The sequence below is a fragment of the Panulirus ornatus genome, chromosome 1 (assembly GCF_036320965.1).
Source record: "Panulirus ornatus isolate Po-2019 chromosome 1, ASM3632096v1, whole genome shotgun sequence".
Classification (NCBI taxonomy): Eukaryota; Metazoa; Arthropoda; class Malacostraca; order Decapoda; family Palinuridae; genus Panulirus; species Panulirus ornatus.
In genome coordinates this window covers 60,608,702-60,636,698 of record NC_092224.1, presented here as the reverse complement: position 1 = coordinate 60,636,698, position 27,997 = coordinate 60,608,702, and the positions used below count along the sequence as shown (strand labels likewise).

The following is a 27,997-nucleotide window of genomic DNA, read 5'->3' as shown; positions in this document are numbered from 1 at the left end:
AGAGAGAGAGAGAGAGAGAGAGAGAGAGAGAGAGAGAGAGAGAGAGAGGATTAGCTCTTCTGGCTACCGAAACTCGTGTAATCCTAGTTAATGACACACAACGGCCCATACTATCTAAACACATTAAGTGAAATTGTGTTTGACAAAGTTTTGGGTGATTGCCATATTATCATATTATCTATCATGAGGTTGAGAAGAACCTGTATTGGTCTGTAATGAGAATACCAAAAATAAGGTTGAGATGGTGAAGGGAGCTTCAACACGAAGCAGGATGTGAAATAAACAATCACCCAGGTAAGGGACTTGAATTGCAGGATAATGTAGTAAGAAAGCCAAGTTACTCGCCGAGGCAAGACAGGTTTCTAAAAACACGTCCAAGGAAACTCACTGTAACAACATCATACTGAACATATTGTCAATAGATGTAATAATGCACCATCGATTACTGAACCTGGGTGTCACATATGTAATTGGAAATCGGAAATCAATAACTTCAAAGTTGTAGCTCCGCTTGGGAAAACATCTTGTTGATGGAGATGAAATATATATCAAGTGTGGATATAACACGAGTAGAAGATTGCAACCCCATGAAGAGAAGATGGAAGCATAGGAACAATAATGAATACCTTCTTAGATGTAGATTAGAAGTTGCGGTTTAATCTACAAGAGGGTTAGAAGTATGACCACTCGCCAGACATTGTGGATCCGGTTTTACTTGCAATCCTTCGCGCCGTGGGTACACAGTCTCTCCCCCAGTTGGTTCACCTGATCACACTCTCATAAATGTATCTAGTTGAATGGCACCTCCCCCTCCAGCAGCCCCTTCTGAACGTAAATATTAACACATCAACAAAACTGACTGGAATAACATGCGAAAATTCTTCCCTGACTTTCCTCAGGTAAATCACTGTCTCTTATGGGGTAATGCTTCTGCCTCGTACAAATGCTTAGCAGAGGTTTTTGTTGCGGGAATGGAAGCATTTACGCCCTCTACCTCCAAGACGATCTCTTTTGCCAATCCATGGTTCAACCAGTCCTGTTCTAAGGACATTCAGGCAAAGGGTCCGTCATATTAGGCTTGGAAAAACTCTCCTTCCTCTGGCTCCCATTCAAGCATTTATTACTGGCCGTAATCATTGCAAGTACGTTCTCCGTGAGGTAAAGCGTTCCTTTATTCATAGGAAGTGCGATAACCTCTCCTTTTCATCCATTGAAAGGTCTTTCTGGTGTTTCACTTAGGTATCGTTCACAACTTCTTTCGCTCTGTTCCTGAACTTTTCCATTCTGGCGTTACTGCAGCTGTCTCTCTTGTAGACAAAGCAGCTCTGGTTTTCGTTTCTTCTCTAACTCCACCTGGATGACTCTAACATTCTTTCTCCCCTGATGCTTCAGTTATCAATCCTATGCCCCTCCTCGTAAATCTCTTTTCAAAGAGCCCGAAAAACGCTTCAATCCTGATGGCATCCATCCCTGTGTACTGAAAGAGTGTGCCTCTGACCTTGCATATAGCTCTCTCTTCTGTTCCATTTCTGATTAAAAGCCAGAAAACTTTTCCTTCTTTTTGGAAGCTTGCGTTGGTACATCCAGTCCACAGAAGGGATGGGATGTACCCGGGCTGTCGTCCTGCTGCTTTGACATCTACTATTTTCAAAGTCTTGGAATTCCTCCTCAACACCCATAACCCTAGACGAATTGAATCGCAGTCTTATCTCTGATCACCAGTATGGCTTTCGTAAGGCGAGATCCATGAGTCATCATTCCTGAAAGATTCTGGTATATCCAAAGCATTTGACATGGTGTGGCATTGGAGTCTCATCTCTGATATTCCTTCTTTTTGCTTTCCTCCCTGACTTAGCTCCTGCTCTGGCCGATCTGTCTCCATGGTTGTTGATAGATCAGCCTCTCCCTCTTTCTCCATCAACATCGATGGCCCACAAGGTTCTGTCCTGTCTCCTACACCCTTCTCCATTTCATCAATAATTTCCTTTCTTCAACAAATTACCAAATGCACTCGTACGCTGATGACTCAACACTGCTTTCCTCCTCTTTCTTCAATTCTGTTCATTCGTCTATCGCTCAGGCTGCTTAGATTGATCATTTGTAGTCCACAGGCAGAACAACGGTCAGGTAACTTAGATACGAGAAGACAAAAAATGAAATCGTTAAAGGAATTAAGGATGAACTTGTTAAGTTTGAAGAAAAGACTGTTGAGTTTATTAGGGGATCATCCGAAACTGTTTCATAGTCTGTCATGAGCAGGTGATCACTCCTTAAGAATGCATTAACTGAAATGGGAAATTCATGTGGCAATGATATTAACACATGAATGAGGAACTGTGGAGAACTGTGCTCATCGTTTCACTGTTCATTTACAAACGTGGAATCAGTACTTTGGCACGGCCAGACTGGTATAGAATAGAGAACTCAAAATAAAAGTCATGGTGGCCATGTGAAGGAGACAGAATCACCAAAGTTGAACAGACGAGATAGAATATCAGGAACTGAATAAAAGAAAATGGAAGAAACCCAAGAGGTGCTTTGGAGAAATTGTTTAACAGCTCCTTTTAAAAGGTTCTCTCTGCCTTCCAGTTGAAAGTAATAACACAGGAGGTGAAGATTTCCAGGAGCCTTCCTAATCACCTTGTGTGACAGACATTTGATGCAGGAGTAATGATCATTATATTTACTCTCATGGCGTGGGAAGTTCCTTGACAAGACCGCTGTACTCCCTGTGATATAGCCTCACAAAAGTTGATCTTTCAGTCGCGGTGTATCTTCGAGCAAGCGAAGTCCGGTAACACCTATATATATATATATATATATATATATATATATATATATATATATATATATATATATATATATATATATATATATATGAATGTAAATGCGTGTACTTATGGCGTCAAAAGAGATGTAACATTAACTAAAGTCAGAAGAGCCAATGGCTAGCGTTGCTTTCAGGAGAGAGAGAGAGAGAGAGAGAGAGAGAGAGAGAGAGAGAGACGCCGTTTGTACACTGGAATTGATTGATGGTGACAGCTGGCGTCATGGCCCACTTGCTACCGGGGCACTTGGGCAACACCACAACGCTGGAGATACATAACTTACACGTACGATTTATATTTTTCATTCCTGTAAATGATACACTGTCCCACCAGCTTACTGCCTGTCTTTATTTACAGTGAAAAAGTTTCGCGCATAATCTGGCGAGTTGGAGAATGTCGTTGTGTGGTAAAATTTGGCGTGTTTTATAAGACCATGTACAGGTCTCTGCATACGTTGCTATGAAAGGAACCGAGTATGTCTTTTAGAAGGAGTTTCCCCACAGATGCACTTACCCATTTATCAGAATTCGTGTGAGTAATATATACGTGTTCATCGGTAAATATAAGACGGAGACTAAATTTTCGTATGTGTTATGCCTGATATTCGAGTTCATTGGTGACCGAGAAACGGTGACAAAATTTTCGTGTGTGTTATGTCGAATTTCGGGTTCATTAGAAAATATGTAAGAATTCCTAAATCTTCGTATGTGTTATGTCTTGATTTTCGAGTTCATTGGTAAATGTGAAATTGACTAAATCACGGCAAGTGTTCCTGTTGATCATCGAGTTCATTGGTGAATACGAAACAACATAAACGTAACGTGACATGGCTGTGTACACACATTGTTCATCTGCTTGCTGAAATGTCCAGTTTACTCACTGTATATATTCGTATTTATATGCACTTCATTATGGAGCAGCATAGAACGTATCACGTGAATCTCATGGCTCACCATCAGTTTCAGTAATCGCGTACTGCCTTTCAAGTTGAGTGGTAATGATATTCTAACGTAATATGTTCACGGTGTTATATTATATCTGAAAAAAAAAGAAAATATTCATGTGGTGGTTGTACTCGTTGGAAATCATTTGTTAAAGGGACTTACACCTGTGTGCTACAGTTTTTGCAAATACTGATGTATATATTTGCATGTTCATGAGAGACATATTCAATATATAACTTTATAAACCTTGATGTATAAATTAACTTTTGATACTTAAGCATATATATATATATATATATATATATATATATATATATATATATATATATATATATATATATATATATGATATACCTACAGATATCTCCAGAATTCTTCTCATTTAATTGAACACTCTCTCCCTTAAGAAACCATAATGTGTACATAACCTCAGACGTGATTTTTTTTTTGTTATCTGAGAAGGCATAGGCAGCTGAGGCCCTAATCCAGGCCCGAACCAGGTACCCATTTTATCGACCCACCCCTACGGGTGGATGAACAGCTGGGTTGACTGTGGACTGACTGCCAGAACCAGGATTCCAACTTATGCCCTCGACCTTGAGCAGGCCCGTGAATGCGCCATGGTCAGGAACGGTAACCGCTACACCACTGGTGTCCATATATTACAACCTTCTTCAACCTTCTGCTGATAACACAAACTTGGCCGGAAACAACACATTAGTGTCTCGACAAAAAAATGCCCATTTTACATTCCAATTGGCCACTAGGACAGTGTGTGTGTTGGGTTTAACGACCAGCGACCTATGAGGAAGGTCGTTAGGACTGCAGCCCTTGTTGTTGTATTGATTGTACAAAGTCCCTGTGTGAGGTCCTGTAGCTAATGGTCGTGTAACTTTAACTCTATTTGAATGGCCATTGACTGACTGTACCCTATGTGGTCAGGAATGACTGTCCTTGAGTGTTCACTGACTGTACTTTGGATGTCCATGACTGTACGAACCTGAGAGAATATGACTAACAGTTCTTGAGTGTTCACTTACGTACTTGTGTGTTTACTGATTGTACCTGAGGTGAAACTGAGTGTTTGTGAGTGGTCACTAACTGCACTTGAGGACTTATGGCTGTTCTGGGATGTTCACTGACTGTACCTAATAGATTATGACTGTTACTGAGTGTTCATTGATTGAACCTGAGTAGTCTTGAGTGACTGTACTCGAGTTATCATTGATTGGATGTACTTGATTGGTCATAGCTGTGCATAAGTGTTTACTAACTGTACCTGAATGACTGGGTTTACTGACTGGTGGTACTTGAGTGATCGTGACTAACTGTATTCAGCTATTCACTTACTGGATGATACTGACATGAGTGACTGTACTCTAGGGTTCACTGACTGGCTGTAGCCGAGTGGTCATTACTTGAGTGTTCACTAACTTTACTGACTGATAATGACTTACTGTACTTAGGTGTTCACTGACTGGCTGTACCGGAGTGACCACGACAGACTGTTACTCGAGTTGTCGCTGACTGACTGTACGTAAGTGTTCATGTGACTGAGAGTGTTTTGCCATCCGGAAATACAAGCCATTATCAGCAGTGCCATCCATAATTACAAGCCATTATCAGCAGTGCCATCCGGAATTACAAGCCATTATCAGCTGTGCCATCCGGAATTACAAGCCATTATCAGCTGTGCCATCCGGAATTACAAGCCATTATCAGCAGTGCCAATCCGGAATTACAAGCCCTTAATCAGCAGTGCCATCCGGAATTACAAGCCATTATCAGCTGTGCCATCCGGAATTACAAGCATTATCAGCAGTGCCATCGGAATTACAAGCCTTATCAGCAGTGCCAATCCGGAATTACAAGCCCTTATCAGCAGTTGCCATCCGGAATTACAAGCCATTATCAGCTGTGCCATCCGGAATTACAAGCCATTATCAGCAGTGCCACCCGGAATTACAAGCCATTATCAGCAGTGCCAATCCGGAATTACAAGCATTATCAGCAGTGCCATCGGAATTACAAGCCTTATCAGCAGTGCCATCCGTAACTACAAGCCCTTATCAGTAGTGCCATCCGGAATTACAAGCATTATCAGCAGTGCCATCCGGAATTACAAGCCATTATCAGCTGTGCCATCCGGAATTACAAGCATTATCAGCAGTGCCAATCCGGAATTACAAGCATTATCAGCAGTGCCAATCCGGAATTACAAGCCCTTAATCAGCAGTGCCATCCGGAATTACAAGCCATTATCAGCAGTGCCATCGGAATTACAAGCCATTATCAGCTGTGCCATCCGGAATTACAAGCATTATCAGCAGTGCCATCCGAATTACAAGCCATTATCAGCAGTGCCAATCCGGAATTACAAGCATTATCAGCAGTGCCAATCCGGAATTACAAGCCATTATCAGCTGTGCCATCCGGAATTACAAGCATTATCAGCAGTGCCATCCGGAATACAAGCCATTATCAGCTGTGCCATCCGGAATTACAAGCATTATCAGCAGTGCCATCCGGAATTACAAGCATTATCAGCAGTGCCATCGGAATTACAAGCCTTATCAGCAGTGCCACCCGGAATTACATGCCAATATCAGCAGTGCCATCCGTAACTACAAGCCCTTATCAGCAGTTGCCATCCGGAATTACAAGCCTTATCAGCAGTGCCACCCGGAATTACATGCCAATATCAGCAGTGCCATCCGGAATACAAGCCATTATCAGCTGTGCCATCCGGAATTACAAGCCCTTAATCAGCAGTGCCATCCGGAATTACAAGCCATTATCAGCTGTGCCATCCGGAATTACAAGCCCTTATCAGTAGTGCCATCCGGAATTACAAGCCATTATCAGCAGTGCCATCCGGAATACAAGCCATTATCAGCAGTGCCATCCGGAATTACAAGCATTATCAGCAGTGCCAATCCGGAATTACAAGCATTATCAGCAGTGCCATCCGTAACTACAAGCCCTTATCAGCAGTTGCCATCCGGAATTACAAGCATTATCAGCAGTGCCATCCATAATTACAAGCCATTATCAGCAGTGCCATCCATAATTACAAGCCATTATCAGCAGTGCCATCCATAATTACAAGCCATTATCAGCAGTGCCATCCGTAACTACAAGCCCTTATCAGCAGTGCCATCCGTAACTACAAGCCCTTATCAGCATGCCATCCGGAATTACAAGCCTTATCAGCAGTGCCATCCGGAATTACAAGCCATTATCAGCTGTGCCATCCGGAATTACAAGCCTTATCAGCAGTGCCACCCGGAATTACAAGCCCTTAATCAGCAGTGCCATCGGAATTACAAGCCATTATCAGCTGTGCCATCCGGAATTACAAGCCATTATCAGCTGTGCCATCCGGAATTACAAGCCCTTAATCAGCAGTGCCATCCGGAATTACAAGCCCTTATCAGCAGTTGCCATCCGGAATTACAAGCCCTTATCAGCAGTGCCATCCGGAATTACAAGCCCTTATCAGCAGTTGCCATCCGGAATTACAAGCCTTATCAGCAGTGCCACCCGGAATTACAAGCCTTATCAGCAGTGCCATCGGAATTACAAGCCTTATCAGCAGTGCCATCCGGAATTGCAAGCCATTATCAGCAGTGCCAATCCGGAATTACAAGCATTATCAGCAGTGCCATCCATAATTACAAGCCATTATCAGCAGTGCCATCCGTAACTACAAGCCCTTATCAGCAGTTGCCATCCGGAATTACAAGCCATTATCAGCAGTGCCATCGGAATTACAAGCCTTATCAGCAGTGCCACCCGGAATTACATGCCAATATCAGCAGTGCCATCGGAATTACAAGCCATTATCAGCTGTGCCATCCGGAATTACAAGCCATTATCAGCAGTGCCATCCGTAACTACAAGCCCTTATCAGCAGTTGCCATCCGGAATTACAAGCCCTTATCAGCAGTGCCATCCGTAATTACAAGCCCTTAATCAGCAGTGCCATCCGTAACTACAAGCCCTTATCAGCAGTGCCATCCGGAATTACAAGCCATTATCAGCAATGCCATCCGGAATTACAAGCCATTATCAGCAGTGCCACCCGGAATTACATTCCCATATCAGCAGTGCCATCCGGAATTACAAGCCATTATCAGCAGTGCCATCCGGAATTACAAGCCCTTATCAGCAGTGCCATCCGGAATTACAAGCCATTATCAGCAGTGCCACCCGGAATTACATGCCAATATCAGCAGTGCCATCCGGAATTACAAGCCATTATCAGCAGTGCCATCCGGAATTGCAAGCCATTATCAGCAGTGCCACCCGGAATTACAAGCCCTTATCAGCAGTGCCATCCGTAACTACAAGCCCTTATCAGCAGTGCCATCCGGAATTACAAGCCCTTATCAGCAGTGCCATCCGGAATTACAAGCCATTATCAGCAGTGCCATCCGGAATTACAAGCCCTTATCAGCAGTGCCATCCGGAATTACAAGCCATTATCAGCAGTGCCATCCGGAATTACAAGCCCTTATCAGCAGTGCCATCCGGAATTACAAGCCATTATCAGCAGTGCCACCCGGAATTACATGCCAATATCAGCAGTGCCATCCGGAATTACAAGCCATTATCAGCAGTGCCATCCGGAATTGCAAGCCATTATCAGCAGTGCCACCCGGAATTACAAGCCCTTATCAGCAGTGCCATCCGTAACTACAAGCCCTTATCAGCAGTGCCATCCGGAATTACAAGCCATTATCAGCAGTGCCATCCGGAATTACAAGCCCTTATCAGCAGTGCCATCCATAATTACAAGCCATTATCAGCAGTGCCATCCATAATTACAAGCCATTATCAGCAGTGCCATCCGGAATTACAAGCCCTTATCAGCAGTGCCATCCGGAATTACAAGCCCTTATCAGCAGTGCCATCCGGAATTACAAGACACCACTTTAAGTAATGTCTCCGGGTTGTATCCTTCGCATCCAACATATTGCTGATCCACCTAGGAGCTGCATTCAGAGGGATGACAGAGAACGATGAAAGGTGTGCATGTGCTGCACACGCTGCACAACTGTGGAACATCTTACAAGCTATTCAGATCATGCCAGGGTTAACGGATCAAGGGCTATTTGTAGGCAACAGTTTGTGGCACTAAATTAGAAAGATCACTAGAAACAGACTCCAACACCTTTACGAGTATCTTAAAGCCAACCCAAGGAACACGTCACCATATGATTTTGTGGATAACTTTGAGGAAAACTCCATGGATGATTTCGTGGATAGACTACATCTAACTTCCACCTTAAAGATATGTAGCGGAAATAAATCATCTGATTTAGCAAAAAAATTGTGCTAAAGAGAGCATCTGGCTGCTTGGGAAAGGCACTGGTGATAGAATAGATATCAGTTTTGGCCACCACTCTCGTGAGCTGTGTGTGTGTGTGTGTGTCATCCTGCCGCCTGGCTTAAACCCGCGACTCCAGTCTGACTGCTGCTTCCCATAATTTCAGCGTGGAGACCAGCCACACGAGGAGTGATGTCTGACTGTTATGTTAGCTCTCTCTCTCTCTCTCTCTCTCTCTCTCTCTCTCTCTCTCTCTCTCTCTCTCTCTCTCTCTCTCTCTTTACAACGGCAGCAGTGTCATGGAACTCTTTCCTTTTTTCATCTTCTTGTCTTCTTATAATCTCTCTTCATTTAAGACCCAAATCTATAAACACTTTAGAAAATATGATTTAACTTTTTCATACCACCTTTTTTACCCCATTTTCCTTTCACCCGATGTAGCCACGATCGGGACGTGTTTTCAGCACGTCATATCGGTCACTATGAAAAGAAATATATACTCGTATATACATGCATGTTCTTATTTATTCTTTTTTCTTAATAGGGGACAAAAGCTGGGCCGAAGAATGCACCATTTGGACCTGTGTCTCTTAAAAAGGTTAACTAGAAAAAGAAAAGCGGCATTATATGGATTCATTTTTTAACCCCACCCTTTGAAAATGAAAAGGTTTAAGGAAGAACCAAAGACGAAAAAAATAGGGGAGAATTCCACATACCGCTGTATGAGGGAATAAAGATGTCTCATAATGGCTGTTCCTCGTGTGTCTGATCTTAACACAGATACAGTCGGATGAAGCAGCCCGCTACGTACCGTAGGCCTCAGTTATAATGGCCGGGACCTTAGAGCTGGTCTGTCATAGAAAAGCCAGACAGACAGACGATTAAACTGTTAGACGGATAGATAGAAGGCAAAGAACTGTCATTTTCCCATTTTCTAACGAGCAGCAAACTTCTTCATTTAAAAACAAATTCGTCTATCGTGTAATACGCTTCAAGTCTTAGAAAACGAAATGAAATACTATAAAACTCAATGGGTTCAACACATTATTGTTAAGAAGTCAAGTTTCTGCGAGTAACGTTATTGGAATACAATACTATTTTTATCTGGCTGAACCTACGTATATGAATTCCTCTGACCTGGTTGCCGTCAAAGCTAATTCATTACTAAATCCCATCTGTTTTTCCACTAATGGTTAATCTGATTCCAGAATGGATGCCATGTTTCCGAGCTCGTGTACTTCCCATTTCAATTCCGCTTGTTTTTTTTCGCAAGATTTATCTTTGTAGCGTAAATACTGTTTAATGAGTTCTTCAGAAATTCCTGAGTGAAGTGCCTAAGCTAGTTTTAGGAGAGCATTTTGAGAGTCAGATTCATTCCGTAATGATAATAATAACGATAGTACAGGTGATAGTGATATCAATGATAATAATAATGATAGTGATGATAATAGCAATAATAATGATAATGATGATAATATCAATGAAAAGAGATGATAATATTGATAATGATAGAGATAATGATATTAGCCTTAATAATGATAATAATAATAATGATGATTATATTGATAATAGTAATAATAATGATAATAATAATAATAATAGTAATGAATAAAGGTATTAGAAAGATAAGATGGACAAACTAACACAGTACGTGGATATTGGTCAAAGGAAGAACGTCGTATCTTAAATACAAATTTGTTAACTTGAGAAAGGAGAATACGAGGAAATTATATACTACTGAATTTACAACATGATTTTCGATTTAAGATGTCTAATGTTAATGATAAGTGGTTGTTACACCAGAGCTTTTCAAGATTTGCTATTGATGCGAAAAAAAGAGATATGTCCTGCATGTTAAGGTAGGTTTGCTTCTTCATATGATGCTGACCTTCACAAGGGAAGATACCTTGAAAATTGAGAAAGTTGAGAGTACTGTGTAAATAACTTCATAATCATGTATCGACCAATTACACTGTCAGGTTGATTGGTTCCTCTACTTTCCTATGAGAGTCAGTTGAACTGTATAATTATTACATTACTTAAGATTTAAAGGTTTAGACATCGAACAGATGAAAGTTTGATACACTCAATTGTTAAAGTCTCGTAAGAGTCGAAGTAGCTTCTGGGTAAGTTGTATCAGGTTCACTGAAGTATCTTCTGGTCTTGTGAATCCTACAGAATGACCGAGTCCTGAATGTAGTATAAAGGGCGACAGACCTGGCGTACCAAACGAGTTATGTGTTGAGTTCGTTTTGGACAATAACATTTAACCTTATAAAGGTGACTTTTCACTCGTTGTGTCACCTCATTCAGGTAGATTGATATGTAACAGGAAGAGACGAGGTGAAGAGGAGATGGAGTGGGTACTCTGAAGGATTATCGAATGTGTTTGATGAAGGCAGATGTAGGGTGTCTGAGTCAGGAGGAAGAGTTGGTGGAGCCTTACATAAGATGAAATGTGCCAAGGTGGCTGAAGTGGATGGCATTGCAGTTGATCTTTTTCATAAAAGGGGTGACTGTTTTATTAGGACTTTCAAAGTGTGTATGGATCATGGTGAGGCACCTGAGTAATTGTGGAATTCTTATATCATGCCATTATAGAAACCATGGGAACAGAGGTGTGTTCACGTTACAGCGGCATGAACTTGTTGAGTGTATTTTTTTCTTTGTATGAAAGATAATGATTGAGAGGATGGTGACATGTACAAAGCATCAGGTTAGGGAGAACAGTGTGGCTTCTGGAGTGGTGGAGGATGTGTGGATCAAATATTTGCTATGAAGAATGAATGTGAGAAATGCTAAGGAAAGCAGAAGGATTTGCATGTGGCATTTGTGAATCTGAAGAAAGCATATGATAGGGTTAATAGAGATGCTTTATCAATGGTGCTGCGAATATATGGTATGGAAGTATGGCTATCAGAAGCAACGAGGAGTCTTCATCGAGCGTGTAAAGACGTGTGCGTGTCGGTAGAGAAGAGAGTAAATGGCTCCAGGTGAAGATGGGTCTGCAGCAGTTGGTGTGTGATTTTATAATAGCTTTTTGATCTGTTTATGGACCGGGTGCTGAGGGAGGTGAATGCAAGAGTCTTGGAAAGAGGAGCAAGTATGCAGGTTTTAGGGGTGGTAAGTTGACTTGTTTGTTGATGACGCAGCGCTAGTTGTAGATTCGAGAGAGAAACTGTAGAAGCTGGTGTCTGAGCCTGGGAGGGTGTATGAAAGGAGAAAGTTTAGAATAAATGTGAACAAAAGCACGGTTATTAGGTTTAGTAGTGGAGTATAAGTCTGAATGAAGAAAACTTGGAGGAAGTGGAGTGTTTTAGATACCTGGGGTGGATATGGTAGCGAATGGAATCATGGAAGCTGAAGTGAGCTAGTGGGTGGTTCGGTGCGGGTGTGGGGGGAGGGGGGGTAAAGAACATGGCCCCATCAAGGAAGGCGTAGAAAGAGAGATCGCGGTCTTTAAGGGCAAAAATGGGTATGTTTGATGGTACAATAGTATCATCGCTGCTATATGGATGCGAGACGTGGACTTGAGGGAAAAAATGTAAAGAATAGGATGAATGTGTTAGAAATGAAATGTTTAAGGACAATATGTTGTGTAAGTAGGGTTGGTCTAGTAAGAAACAATAGGGTAGGAGGGAGGTGTGGAGGTTAGAGGGAAGTATGTATGAGAGAGCTGAAGGTGTGCTGAAATGGTTTGGACAGATGGAGAGAACGAAAGACGAAAGGATTATCAAGAGGGTATACATGTAGAGAGGAAACGAGTGAAAAGAGGGAACCGAGGAGGAGGTGGAAGGATGGAGTGAGAGATACTTTGGAGGTTCGGGACCTGGGCGTGCAGAAGATTGCAAAGGGTGCAAGAGATACAGCGAAATGGTATGCAGAGGATTGCTGTCAATGACCTGAACCAGGTTATAGTGGATGGGAAGCATATGAGACTTCCACCTTGCTTACTCCACTCGAGCTCCATTCCGGCACACAGACAGATCTTTGTTACTCCACCTGAAACTTTAAGTATGTATCCACTTTTTGTGTCTAATCGGTAAAACTTATCATATGAAACTTTGTAATATATATGGAACATCTTATGTAATATCAACCCACTAGAGTCTGACTAAGACCCTTTGTGACCCCCTGTCATTCCTTTAGCACTACCGCTCGCAGGATGAGAATGGGGTGCAAAATAGATTCTGCCGGGGTTACCGGCACAAATCAATTCAGTCAGGAGGAAGGTGCAGGGATGGTGGCCCAGAAGGACCAACCTTCACCAACTTCTACACGTTTCATCTTGAAGCATCATTCCCCATGATCCTTCCTCCTGCCATCCACCTATTTTAAATGATAGTGGTATAAGTCTGTTGACTACGTCAAGCAGTGTGGTTGGGCGAATGGTGATTGAGAAAGTATACTCTGTTCATTCAGATCTTATACCTGGTTTGACACAAAGCTTAGCTGCTACTGGTGGACACAAACAGGTGGAGGGTGTGCGTGGAGTAGGGAGTCACTTTGGTGACCAGACAACAGTGACTGGCCGCCGCGGGAACATCTCCAGCCAGAGGGTAGCGACCCGGCACCAGTCAGGCCGCTGTAGTAGCCTAGCCTACTTTTTATTTCCATCTGTTGATTCACTTATAGCTAGGCAGATCCAGTAACTGCATTAATTATGATACATATAAGATATTACTTGATATTTTATGATTATCAGATGTAATTATTGCTGGTTAAGACTGGAAAATCTGACAATTGTTATAATTATCACTTCTCTGGCTCACCCTCCGCCTGCTAGGTGAACTTTACCAGTTCACGACAACTGTCAAGTCTATCACATCATATTATAATGAAAGGTTTTCATAATATCACATTACAGTAAGACGATGTGAAATAAACAACCAAAAACCTTAAAATAATGTGGAGTAAGAGGCAGTGTTGGCAGACTCTGGCACGCGTCGCTCTAGTTTCCCGCTATTTCTTCATTTTCAAATATTTCCTCAGCCAGAAGTAATGCGAAATAAGAGGTGGAATAACAATTCAGGAACAGTATTTGATTGATCTTGTATCTCCCGAAATATAGTGACCAATGCAAAACGCATCGTGGGGAAGAAATATGAAAATATTAAACTGGTGCCAGATGTAAGCCGTTTGAACTTGTAATGTCGAATTTGCCTATTTTTTTTCTCTGAGTCATGTAAAGTAAAACCAGACAAAAATTATTACAAAAATTACGTAAACTGGCAAATTATTATTTACAGAGTAATGAAAAGTGGCAATTAACCAATATTGACAGTACGAGTCGACACAGTTGGCACCACTGCGTTATGAGACAAAGCACGTAACCTTTGTTGGTTGAAAACATCTACATGACCACATTTACTTCAAACGTCACTTATCATCGTTTTATGAAACTTTATAATCAACTTTAATTTTCTTTGATAACGATAAACTTTTTACCTCTTTAGCCTCGGAAATTATTCCATATTTATAGTGGCTGCTTATATTACAAGTAGTTTACAATTATAAAATGGGTTAGAATAATAAGAGCTGTAGATTCACCACACTCCTGAGTTGCATTAACCAATCAGAACTCTTAATTCAGACGTTTCTAGGCTCCAGCTATCACATCTGAGTGAGGAGGGTATAGTTTCGTGCACAGAACATCTGAATGGGAAGGAGCGATTCAGAAGAGATAGAATGTGGACCAGATGTTTATACTGAAGAAGGTGTGTGAAAGACAACTGTATATGGTATTAATGGATGTTCAGGAAGCATGTGATATGGTCAACAGTGATGTTTTATGGAAGGTGCTAAGAATCAGCAGATGCAACGACGAGTTTTGGCTGAGTGAGTGAGTCGTACTTGAAACTTGGAAGGGAGGAAGGCGAGGTGTTGCCAGTAAGGGTGGTTCTCTGTACCAAGGATATGGGTTGTCGCTGTGGCTACGCAATCTGTGTCTGGACAGGACGGTGAGGCAGATGAATTGTTATTACTGGACAAAAGAGGGAACAGACGAAGGAGCCAGGCGAGGAGTTTTTTTTTTCCACAGTGGATTAGTCAACTGTCTGACTCTCCCTTACTCGGTAAATAGCCAACACACGTGAAAGAGTAAAGATTGAAATTATTATTATCATGATTATTATTATTATTATTATTATTATTATTATCATTATTAGTAGTAGTAGTAGTAGTAGTAGGTATCATATAATAAATCATCATTGATCATCATCATTTTCGGTCGAACTTGTACCTTACTTGGATCAATGGGGGGGGGGGGTTGTTACATAAAAAAATGACATGACACCTTCACAAAACCCTCACATTCACTACATCCTCATTTTCACCACCTTACCTTCATTATATCCTTGTCATTATTTCCCGGTTATATTCAGGGCAAAGGTTATCTAACGGGGATGCGCCGTTGCCAAGTAGACTGTGAAAAGACGTTCGGCTGCCACCAAAGATAAGTTACCATTAGGTTAACTGTTGGGATGTCACTAAATTGTCACATGAACCAGCATTGTTGTGTGACGGGGCAGTAATACTGTGATGGATCTCTGACATCCCGCGAGGACGAATCCTCACTATACACCAGTGGCCTGTGGGCCAGCGTCACCATGTTTTGAAGACAAGAGGTGGTGGCGGTGGTTCATGTCACGATATATCAGTATTCAGGCTCAGTAAAGAAACAGATCGATGTAGAAATAGTCACCGCGTCTTGAGTGAATGGAACAAACTGCGAATTGAGTTTATGAATCCTATCACAGTAGGTTTTAGACGTAGGTGAATACATGACTGATTTAACGGAGCCCCCGCCTCGTATGGGCCAGTAGGCCGTCTGCTGTTTCCTGCATCATTATGTATGGCATGTCATCTCAAAGACCAAGTTGACATGACATGACATGACGCCTGACACTGGAGTCTGTAACACGCCGCGCGCAGTACACACACACACACACACACAGACGGCAGCAGCTCCACCTATGATAAACAGTTGTTACCCCGCCTTATGTTTACGTCCATAGAGATGCCATATATCATTATATATGCATGTAAATCCATCATCCAGATGATGTTATCTTACTCGTACAGTTATTACTATTTTCTAAATAGTTGTGCATAGTTTTAACGATGATTACCATAGTAACCGGTGTGATCCACCTAGACTATCGATGCTACTGGTCACACTGCTTGTTTAACAAGACCCATCTAACCACACTATACAGGACGGGTAGTATGCTCAGTGCTTCCCAGACCTTGGTTGAGGCAAGACTGAGTTCGCGTCCAGTGTTTATGTGTGTGTGTGTGTGTGTGTGATTTGCGATGAGCTGAAGTAAGATTAAAGTGGAAAACATCACAACACTTAACGTCTCCCGTTTCCTGACTCTTCATCTGTACAACGTATTAGCTGAACCCATCCACCATGAACGTGTCAACTTCACCGTGTCGATATCACGGGAAAACTCAGTTGCAAAGCAATTAATTTGAAGAAAAAAATGAAACTGGAAGTATAGCGGGTAATTTCAAATATACTCTCGATTATACAACCACATTTTTTTTTTTATGAAAATCAGGTTATTAGTTTGAGAACGTACTTGATCACTAACTAGAACACAATGTGGTGGTTATCATGTAATGAAAGTATATATTGACCGGTGATCATGACTTGGAACACGCAAACAATAGTGATACTCGATGTAATGATGAGTGAAAATGTGGCGAAATATTGTGATGTACTTAGTAACGATAAATGGCTTCAGGACAGTATAATTTCAGACATTATGTACAAAACGTCAATACAGTAGGAGTACTTTGAAAATTCGTGTCGTGAATGATTTTTCCCCGAGTCCAGTCGCCCCTGACAGATGGCTCGCACGGCTTACGTAACCTGGAGGGATGGCTGAAGGTAAGCAACATATTTACTATCTTATCATGATGCTTGGCAGCTAATCGCTGATGATGGTGTTGTGTCGTGTGGGAATTCTAGCGATCGTGGTTCGACTGCTTGTAAGTTACATGCAGAAACGGTGTTCGAAGTGTTTTGGCTGTTCGTTTGTTACGTCTTCAACCTTGTTTGGCAATCATGTAACAGCTGATTGAATGTTACGCGACAACAAAAAAAAAAAACGAGAGGAAATTGTTTAAGGCCCGTTGGTTCATGCGTCGCATCACCTCTTAACACTTAAGTCGTTCTAGTTACTGTAGTATTGTAAGTCTGAAGTAAGCCTTATCTTCATCATGCTTGTCTGTACTATGCCCTTATCTTCGCTGCGTGTTATCATCGTTACACCCCAATACTAACCTATTCACCTCTCAGGTTGACTTAATGATTACGGGTAAGGTCAATCGTTAGATTCTTCTGTAGAGAATCATAAAGACACACAACATAATAATGATGATGATAATAATATTAATATCGTTATTATTATCATTATTATTATTATCATCATTATCATTATTATTATTATTATTGTTATTATTATCATTATTATTATTTTTATTATCTCGTGGAAGGAAGCTGACGTTCGATATCTAAATATGATTTTGGCTTTTCGTCTCCAAAAACTCTTGTGGAAACTACTAAACAAGATTTAGGTAACAAAGCGAAATTAAACAAAAGACGAGTGGATCCGACATGGAAAGTACATGAGCCAGGAAATGTCACTTTCATTCTGGGATTTGATTATACAGTGATGGAAGAGCAGATGAGATTCACAGATGAATTAGCTTTGATGGTACCAAGTAGAGAAGAAAAAAAAAATCACATGAGTTCACTCTGGCAAAAAGATATCTGTCCTTTTACATCAATGGTAGGTGAAGAAATCTAGTCACTTTAGAAAAAGATATGAATATGTCAAGTATTTTACTTCGTTTTCTTTCATTTCGTTTTCTAAGATTTTTTTCATGATCCCAAGAGCTCGACGTTTTCTTATTCTGCAGCGGTCAAGAAGTCAGCCACGTCCACCGGGCGGGCTGGGGATTAGAGAATACTAATGTCGTGTGGATGTCTTTGCAAGGTGATCGCAAGGCAATTTAGGAGAAAGTGTTCTGTATTCAGTCCTGAAATAGCATGTACATAATGGGATTTGCTGTATGTTTAAATAGTTTGTGTAATGTATTAGAGACGACTGGTGTCCAAAGTGTAAATGAGATAGCGTAACTTGTACATGTCTTGGGAGTGTAGTTTCAGATGGGTTTGTGTTGGGCGAGGTGGTGCTTAAGAATGGGTTTGGATTGTGATTGCTTAGCGTTTGTCGGTGTATTTCGGTGTTATGTCGGTGTTTCTTCAGTGGTTTATTTGTTTGGGATGTGGGATGTGAGTATAAGCTGTTGAAGTGTGAGACAGGTGTAAACTCTGTCCTTAATTAGGGGTTGGTAGTTAGGGAGTGGCTCAGATGAGAAGAGTCTGGGTGCTGTTGCTAAGAACTGTGTGCTGATCATAGTGAGGTGAAGGTATATTGAAAAGTTCTTCGTGTCGTTGTGTAGGTGACGAATGCTTACGGTTGCTAGGCAGCTAGTCAGTGTTTGAGTCTTCTGTCTTTTGTTTGATTTTCAACTTTATTATATACATTTTTGTTTGACAAGGAGGATGACTAAGTCTGTTAGCTGATGACTTGTTTGTGCAAGATACTTAGACAACCTTTTTCTTAGTCATTATCTATCAACAGTAAGTGTTCTGAGGGCGTTTAATTTGTGTGTTGCCTTTGCGTTGATGTTTCTGGAATTACGACTGAATGCCATGTATGTGTGTTGTGTATGACGCCAGAAACGATCGAGTTTAGTTGACTGGGAGCGATTGGCCATTCAAGGTGAAGGGAGGGTTACAGGTTGAATGCATGTCTGTTTGGAGTTAAAAGGGTGAGCGAAGAAATCTCTCTGAAGATGCGTACCTTATATATGTGTGAATCAGTGTTCTAATTGTGTCATTTAGTGTGGCATGATGGTCTCCTTGCATAGGGTCAGAGAGCTGTTATGTGCGTGTAACGTTCTTCGCATATTAGAGGACTTTCATGCTGTGGTCTGTGGCAGGTGATGGAAGGTTATGTAGGAAAAGTGTGAGGAGAAGAACTGCTCCTTAGGGCGCATCAGTGCAGAACTTAAAGATTTAGAGGCAAAACCTTTGTGAGAGAAGCTGGTTTGGCAGCCATCCATGAAGACAATGTCAGCTGTCTAAATGTCGTCTTTTGCCACTTATACTGTGCAGGAGAGATGTTGTGGTTGAATGAAGACTTCCAGGATATGTCGTGTGAGGTTTGTGAGTGGTGTGATGGGTCTGAAGCCATATTGTGTAGGTGAGAGGGGAATGTTTTTCTTGATTTTGTTGTGGAACAGTATTTGAAGGAATTGGTTGTCTTATGTGAAAGCTTAGCATGTTATTAGAGCCTGTTGCACTGGAGTACTTTACGGTTTTAAATATACTTTGTTTGTCAGTGGGAGTGAAGCAGTTGTTTAGGATAGGTTAGATGAAGATCCATCAGAATAGGGATATGGTCTGAGGAGAATTCGTGCAGTGTATCTCATGTGGTCCTTGTGTGCAGTAGCTGATGTCTGGTGAGGCTGACTCGTGAATGTAGTGGATTAGGAAGTGTGGCTGGCTGGGTGCACAGGTTGAGGATGTTGAACGGATGCAGTTGGCTAACGAGTAGTTCACTTCGGCGATCTTGAGTGTGATGCAGGATGGTGAACATTCAGATCTCCACATGGAGAGGTGTTGGTCATGTTGATCAGGTTCTGCAGGTAGGGAGAGGACCTGAGAAGGCAGGTGGAAGGAGGAGTCATGTAGGTCTCGATTATGTTTTAAGTGGCGTGAAGTCGTCGTCTTACGGATTGTATTTCATAGGTATTGTTATCAGTGTCTGTGATCTCTTTTGTGTTCTGAATGGCGTCAGTGACTGGGATGTTGTGTTGTACGGGTGTTACGAATCGTCCTCCAGCTCCTTGCTGTTTGCCATGTCTTGTGCTTTGTAGTTATGTAAAAGAGGGAGGAAGCATTTGGGTAGAAATGTAGAGTTCTGGCTGAGGGTTATGTGCTTGGCATGGTCTTGAAGAAGGTGCACTTCTCTATGATGTCACTCATGTTGAAGTGGATAGATTTCAGTGAATGAACGAGGTTCTGTGGGGTAAATGGATTATCTGATAAAGGGTGATGTGTATTTTGTGCTGTTGCTTGTGAGGTGCGCTTGTTGGGAATGTATATATGATATGATATGAGAGTAAAGAGAATGCTTTGAGTGTTTGCGCTTGAGTAGGTGACGCATGTCCACAGTTCTTTTGAGTCCTTTTACGGAGAGAAGTGATGTGCAGTTGGAGGCAACTGCAGCAGCTGGCGGAGTAATGATGTTTGGTGATGGAAGTTTGACACTGTTGGCAGATGCACTCTGATTGTCTTCTTTTGCTAGTTTCCCTCACCGGCTTCCGCTAGTATCTGGGGAATAATGGCTGAGGCATCATACTCCAGTGGTGAGAAAACCTGTGTGATTGTGCAACGAAGCTTAGATTTAACCTGTGGTTCTGGTGCAGAGACCGTGGACAGCTCCAGGCTACTCTCCGCTCTGGAGAGGGTGTTTGACGGGTCCCCTTGAGACAGGAAAAGTAGCTGCTGGGCTACACGAGGTCTTTGTTAATAACGAAGAATCTAGGGTAAGCGCTTCTCTCCTTCTCGTCATTATCAGGTCCTTGTCTTCGCCAAGCTGGATGAACATACAGTGAAGAAGAAACTGTATCCTTGTATCTCCCGCGTGTCGTGGACGGGGATCTAAAGGGACGGGAGCGGGGAACGGGAGATTCGCCCTTCCTTCTTTTCAATATCTAAAAGTGGAGACAGAAGGAGCCAAGCGAAGAGTGCTCATCCTCCTGGAAGGCTTAGGCTGGGGTGTCTTAATGTAAGTGGATGTAGCCAGGATGAGAAGAGGGGAGAGAGATGGGTATTACGTTTGGGGAGAGGAACCTGAATGTTCTGTTTGTAAGCGAAATCAAGCTAGAGGGGAAGGGGGAAGATTGGTTTGGGAATATCTGAGGGGTAAAGTCTAGGGTTACTGTGAGGGCGAGGGCAAAGCTGGGAGTGACACTGCAGCTGAAAATGGAGTACAAGGAAGCGAGTTCCACACTGATGTGAATTACGAGAGGTGGGTGATTGTCAGCTCTTATGCACCTGGTGGTAGAGAAGAAAGAGGAACTGAGGCTGATGTGTTTGTGAACTCAGATAGAAGAGTAGATGACTAGATGATGTGGCAGTTAAGGGTATAAGCACGAGACATGGGGTTCCTAGTGCAAATGAAAACGGTGAAAAACTTGTCGGGATATGGGATGAAACAGGACTGGTGACTAGCAGCACCTGGTTTTAAAGATGGTGCTTATATGAGTACAATGTATATTTGGATGAATGGGGTCAGTGTGAACGGGCAGTATTGGAATATGTGCTCCCCGATAGGCGTACAAAGGGAAGACTTGTGAATGAGATTTTGTTAAAAGGGGCAGAGGGTGGGATGTCTTATCACTTCTAGATATCTTGTCACTTCTAGTAGAAGCCTTATGAAAATAGGAAGTAACCTTGGTGAGAAGACAATGATGAAAGTAGGTGAGGTTAGTTAAGAGGTTTGTATGCGGAGTTAGGGGAAACGGACTGGGGGAGGAGTGGCACAAGATGAGAGCGTAGGAAACCAGTGGAGGCGTGAGCGAACTATAACTGTAATTAGGGGAACACTGTTGGCATGTGCAGGTGAAGTAGGGATGTAAGCGTTTGAGGAAGAGTAGTGACTGCAGGGATGAGGAAGTTAAGTTGACAGTAAAAGAGAAAAGAAACTGTATAGGCATCACTGAAGTGCTCAGATGGGCGAGTGGTAATAGGTAAGGAAGAAGTAAATGAAGAATGGATTGTGTTATGAACAACTGTTTAATGTGTTAAATGATTTTGTGGAATATTTGAGACGTGAAGGTATACGAAGCGAAAGAGTTATGACGAATGTATTGGTGAAAAAGAGGTGGTAAATGCCTTCTGAAGTATGGCAGAGTGGCTGGAGTGGATAAGACTGGAGTTCAGTTCCTCAAGTAAGGGAGTGACAGTGCTGTTGACTGGCCATTTAAAATTCTTACTATGTGTACGGTTCAAAATGAGGTGCCTGAGGCTTGGCGGAATAACTGTAGTGTGCCAATGAATGCCCAGGTTGTGTACACCTGGTAAGTGTATGGGAGGGTGGTGATTGCGAGGGTAGTGGCATGTACAGAGCATCAGAATCGGGTAGAGCACTGTGGTCTTAGTCGTGCTAGAGGATGTGTGGACCAGATGTTTACCTTCAAGAAATTGGTCAAGACGCACTGAGAGAAATAGAGGAATTTAATTGTTCTATTTATGGGTCAGGAAAAAACGTCTGATGGGGTTGATAGATGCTGTGTGTGGAAGATGTTAAAAGTATGAAGTGAAAAGAGAGCTACTAGAAGCATTTTTTTTTTTTTTCATCGCTAGTAAGGCATGTGTGCGAATAGGAAGAAAAGGGATCGAGTGGCTTGGGATAAAGATGGGTCTGTGTCAGTGGTCTTTGATGTCTCTGTTTGATCTATTCATATACGGGGTGGTGGGTGAGGTGAATGCAAACGCTTTGGAGATAAGGGTGGGTTTGCAGTTTGCTGTGTGTGTGTGTGTGTGTGTGTGTGTGTGTGTGTGTGTGTGTGTGTGTGAAAAGAGGATGCTTAGTGTGAACGTGAATATAAGTAAGATAACAAGGTTTAGCAGGGAGGGTGCTACAAGTTGGTTTCAGTGTGAGTTTGAACGGAGAGAATCTAGAGGAAATGGGACGTTTTAGATATCTGGTCGTATGCACATGTTTGTGAATGGACCCTTAGGAGTTGAAGTTAATCATAAGGTGGGTCGGTGTGCAAAGATCCTGAGTGCATTGAGACGTGTGAGGAAAGAGAGTTCACTCTCTCTAGAGGCCAAGATGGGTGTATGTGATGATACAGTAGTCGTAAAGGTATTGTATGAGTGTGAGTCGTGGGTCCTTATTACAAAAGAGCAGTGGACAAATGTGTTGTAATTAGAATACTTGTGGACAATATGTTATGTGACGAGGTTAGGTCATATGAAGAACGATATTTTTTGAAAGAGGTGTGGCAGTAAGCCGAGTATGAGTGACAGCTTTACCGGATCTCATAAGATGTTCTGGACATAATAAAAGAAAAGAGACTAACATTAGAGGGTATTTGTCGGATCTGGAAGGAAGAAAAGAGAGGGGGAGACCGAAAAAGAGATAGAAGGATGGAGTGAAAAAGGCTGTGAGTTATCTGGTCTTAAACATACAGGAGGATGAGAGGCGTGCATGGGACAGGGCGAATTAGAGCATTGTGGTATACAGTGGGTGACGTGCCATCATTGGGCGTAGCCACGGCAGAGGAAATTGTTTTTGAGAAACCTTTGAAAGGTCTATTGATAAGCCTGTTGATAAGGCTTTGCGGAGGAGAGTGGATGTTAGAAATATAATGTTTGAGGGCAGTTTGTGATGTGAATTAGTTTGATGAAGTAATGAAGAGGTAAGAAAGAAGTTTGGAAATAAAAAGAGTGTGGTAGAGAGAACTGAAGATGGTGAGCTGAAATGGTTTGAACGTATGGAGAGAATGAGTGAGGAAAGGTTGGCAATGAAGATTTATGCGTTGGAAGTAAACAAAATGAAGACGGGAGAGCAAATTGGAGATGGAAGTATGGGATGAAAAAGATTTTGAACTATCTGCGCCTGAACACAAAGGAGGATGAGAAGTGTGCACAGAATAGTGTTAATTGTAACGATGGTATTCAAGGGTCGACCTGCTGCCAATGGATTGAACTAGGGCCTGTGAAGCGTCCGGGATAAACCACGGGAAGGTCTGTGGGGGCCTGGTTGTGGATAGGGAGCTGTCGTGTCCGTGCATTACGCATGACTAAAGAATGGATGTGAGCGGATGTGGCCTTTCTTCGCCTGTTCCTGGCGCTACCTCGCTTAAGATGAAACAGAGTAAGGGTTAGGTCTGCAGGTAATGGTGCTGTAGAAACATTTGTATGTGAATGAAGTTCTAATATGTGACTCATGTACTCATCCTACGTTGAGAATGTTGGTAACGGTGCGAATAAATGGCACTCCTCTTGCCATAAGTCTCAACATGGGAGTCTACTGTGTAAAGGAAGATGGGAGATGTTGCTGCTATTCAACAGATATAGCAAAACGGGGTAATAAGTGATCTATTGTTTTTGTGATTGCGTAGAGTTTTTTCATTGGATGATATTGAGGGAATATGTTGACAGACACTATATAATGTAAGTCAAGTGTTGACAGACACTATATAATGTAAGTCAAGGATCACACGTGGTACAACATGCGACATAATGTAAGTCAAGGATCACACGTGGTACAACGTGCGACATAAAGCAACGGTATGTATGGTAGAGTTTGAGGAACACGTGTAGTGGAGCAGGGAGCACACCCGCGTTGAGGTTCGTCAGATTTTTACATATTATTGAGTCGTCTCCTTGCATCTGATGACGCAGAGTATTTCATTGTTTTTTCTAACTGTTGTTGGATGACGTACTGTAGAAAAGAAATCATTCCGTGACGTCACTTGTGCAGACGTATGCAGTAAGCACCATGAGTGAAGACGGTAAACACAACTACCTAAACCTTATGGAGAGCAGGACGCGATAATTCGTTGTAGGATTGAAGGTCTGGAGTCGTACAGTACAGGTCGTTATACGAAGTGACTTAAGGTAACACGGTGATGTTAGCAGTGAGTTGCTCTCGTCTGTCGTATTTTCATTAGTATCCAACTTCTAACTTTTTCTCTTTTCTTTCTTTTTTTTTTTAGCATGATGGCAGGTCAGCAGTGATCTGTGTGCACCGGAAAACTTAAATCCCGTTTTTTCAGTCATTCTCCTCGGCCCTCATTATGCGGGTCAAGGCGGATCCTACAGAAAAGGTCTCGAGTGCCGGTGTCGATAGGAAAGATCAAGGGAGCTTCCGGAGAAATATTGCCCGATTGTTCGTCGTTTAAGGAGGAAAACTTACAACATTCTAATTTCGGACTGGCTGAGGAACGGCGCGAGACGTTGCTCCTCCTCTAAGGCGTTCAGTTTCGGTAATCGAAAAGTTAACCTGTGTTTACAGAGGGAGATCAGTTTGTAAACTTGTAGCGGCGGTTCTACCTGTGGTCTGATATGCTTACGAAGGATGAGCTGCAGAGTTGCACCTGAGCGGTTTGGGGCTGTGCGTTTTGGCAGACATATCAGCGATTAGTCTACAGATGTATTTTGTTCAAGAGCCTTGTATCAAGCAGACTCGTCTGTATCCGTAAGTCATTAATTAGAATGTTTTATGTAAATGCCCGCAGTATACGAAGCCAGTTTTCAGGGTTAGAGAAATTTGCATTGGAAGAAAATTTTAATTGGTCCCTCTGAATCCTGGTTACATATTAAGGATAGATATCCTTGGTGAAATATGTGATTTTGACTTTGACAGAGGAAATGGGGCTGGCGAAAGTGTTCTGTTTTTAGCCAAATATAGTCTTAATCCTTCCAGAAAAATTTTGAAACTGTCTATGATATCGATTCCATTTTTGTGGATATTACAGATAAGAGTCGTAAGTAGTAATAGTAGGATTATCTTGTGGAAGATAATATCTGAAACATGTTGACGTACACGTTCAAGATACATTTATCACATAGAATGAAAGTAGATTAAATGGCAGGTCCTGGCAGGTTTTATCGAAGTGCAGTGAGAGAAAGTAAGAATTTTAGACTTAAACGTCTGACTGCTCTTTTCAGTAAGTCACTACAGAGAAAATTCCAGAGGATTAGAAATTTGCCAGTCAAACACCAATATTCAAAAGATATTTTTCTTTATCGTCTGTACTTTACGTAATGAAAGCCATCATTCTAGATAGAATTGTAAATCATTTTAATCACCACTTAACAACAATCGCGGAGTAGTTTTTGACGAATTAGTTCCGTGTCTGATAGATAACCTTGATTTGTTATCTATAATCGTGTCCTACGAAAGTAAAGTAGTTCTTACCATATGTTCGCTTTTCAGACAGCATTCGATTAAGTCCCGCATCAAAAATTGCCAGCAAAAGTTCAGGCGCATGGTGCAGACACAGTTGTGTTCAGTTGGGTAGTACATCAGGTGACTGGCCGTAACAAAGGAGCAGTGCTTAATAGTGAACCCCTAGGATGGTTACACGTAGCAAGTGGTGTGCTAAAAGGATCAGTCTTGGGAACCGTTTTCTTTCTCATTGATATCACTGGTATATACAATGGGCAGCAGCGATGTGAATTGTTGAAATTCTCGGACGTTATCAGGCTGGAGAATATGGTTGCAACAGGCAACTGCAAGTTGACATAGAAAGCCTGATGGACTGGGGTCACTGGGAAATGAGTTTGATATCGATACGTGCAATGTTGTACACACCGGTATTAAAAACGAGAAGGCAGACTACAGAGTGAGTTAGGATGAGATACAAAAGGTAAATGAAAGTCTTGGGTGTAATAAACTCTTATGACCTGAAACTAGGTAAGCAATGCATAGAGCCAGGTGATAAAGTGAACAAAATAATAGGTCTTATGAGTAAGGCATTCGAATTCAAGTCTAAGAAAGACATTCTTTCTCTTTGCAATTTACGGCTGCCTCCCCTTTGAATATTGTGTTTAGTTTTAGGCACCCTACTTAAAAAAAGAAAAAAAAAATAGAAAGCGTGCAGCGCCAAGCAACCAAAATGATTCCTGGAGGAAGAGAGAAATTCTATGACTGTCGACCCAAATTTATTTTGTTAGAAATTAGCAGGTTGATGTGTGATTTGATGTTGGTATCAGCTGTTCAAAGCTTGTTTTGTCTGATTTCATCCTCAATAACAGATACAAACTTGTGGGCAAACGACTTGCTTCGAATGATGCGAAATGCTGTTTCTTCAACAAGATTGTTTCCATGGGGAGTGATCTGTCAGTCAGGGTGGTTGAGAGCAACACCATAGATACGTTTTAAGGATATTTTTGACGAAATGCTTAACCCACTCCGCGACTGACATTGTTATGGGCCTTTTCAGGTAAATATAAAGAGTTACAAATATTTCTCTTGAAGACATCTACTTGCTTTTCTTCTACTAGCACACTGGAATCTACGTTTTCTTTTATTTCTATTAATCCCTTTTTCTATCATAAATAGCATCGAAAGGACCAAGTGGTCTGTTGCTCCTTGTGTTCATATACCTTTGTAAGCCTTACACCATCTGCTTGTGAGTGTTGAGAACAGCTTATGAGCCAAGAAAATCGAAGTTTTACTACTACTACCACCACTACTACTACTACTACTACTACTACTACTACTACTATTGATAATGATAACAATAGCAATTTTTACGTGTGCGATAACTTAATGCTAATCAGTATTTGATGCAGGAAAATCCAGTGTGGTTCTTTATACTCTGGATGGAACTTGTTTGAGGGACTAACATGTACCCTCCATTCATAAGGGAAGTGTATGGGAAACCAGATGATAATGTGGCAGAAAACTTTTTAAAGTAAATCCTGAGCTAAAAAAGTAAATGATTCAGATTCCGCCGTTTCTCTATGCAAGAAGAGCTTGAAGCCCCAGAACGTTGAATAATTACGTACATATTTGAGTAAAGTTAAACAGTTCCTGGGTTCTGGTGGACGCAGTATAATTCTTGCTAATCCTCGTTGTTTTAAACACTTGAACCAGTTATACAGTGGGTTTTATATCCTCTTTGCCATCATTTACTTCCGAGAAACGTAATGATAATGCTGGTGCATCCGCATTTCTGGGAAATTATGTATTGTCATATGAGGAAAATGTACCTCGCTACACGAGAATGGGATTATTCTTTTATTTATCTAGTCCTATGGTCCTTATGAAGGATTTTGATCGAGT

The 27,997-nt window shown here is 41.8% G+C and overlaps 1 long non-coding RNA gene across 1 annotated transcript in view; it reads left to right on the top strand.

The window, feature by feature from the left end:
• The window catches only part of LOC139751408 (uncharacterized), a 509,480-nt gene that overhangs the window by 367,112 nt on the left and 114,371 nt on the right, over positions 1–27,997 (top strand). The window lies entirely within an intron of this gene.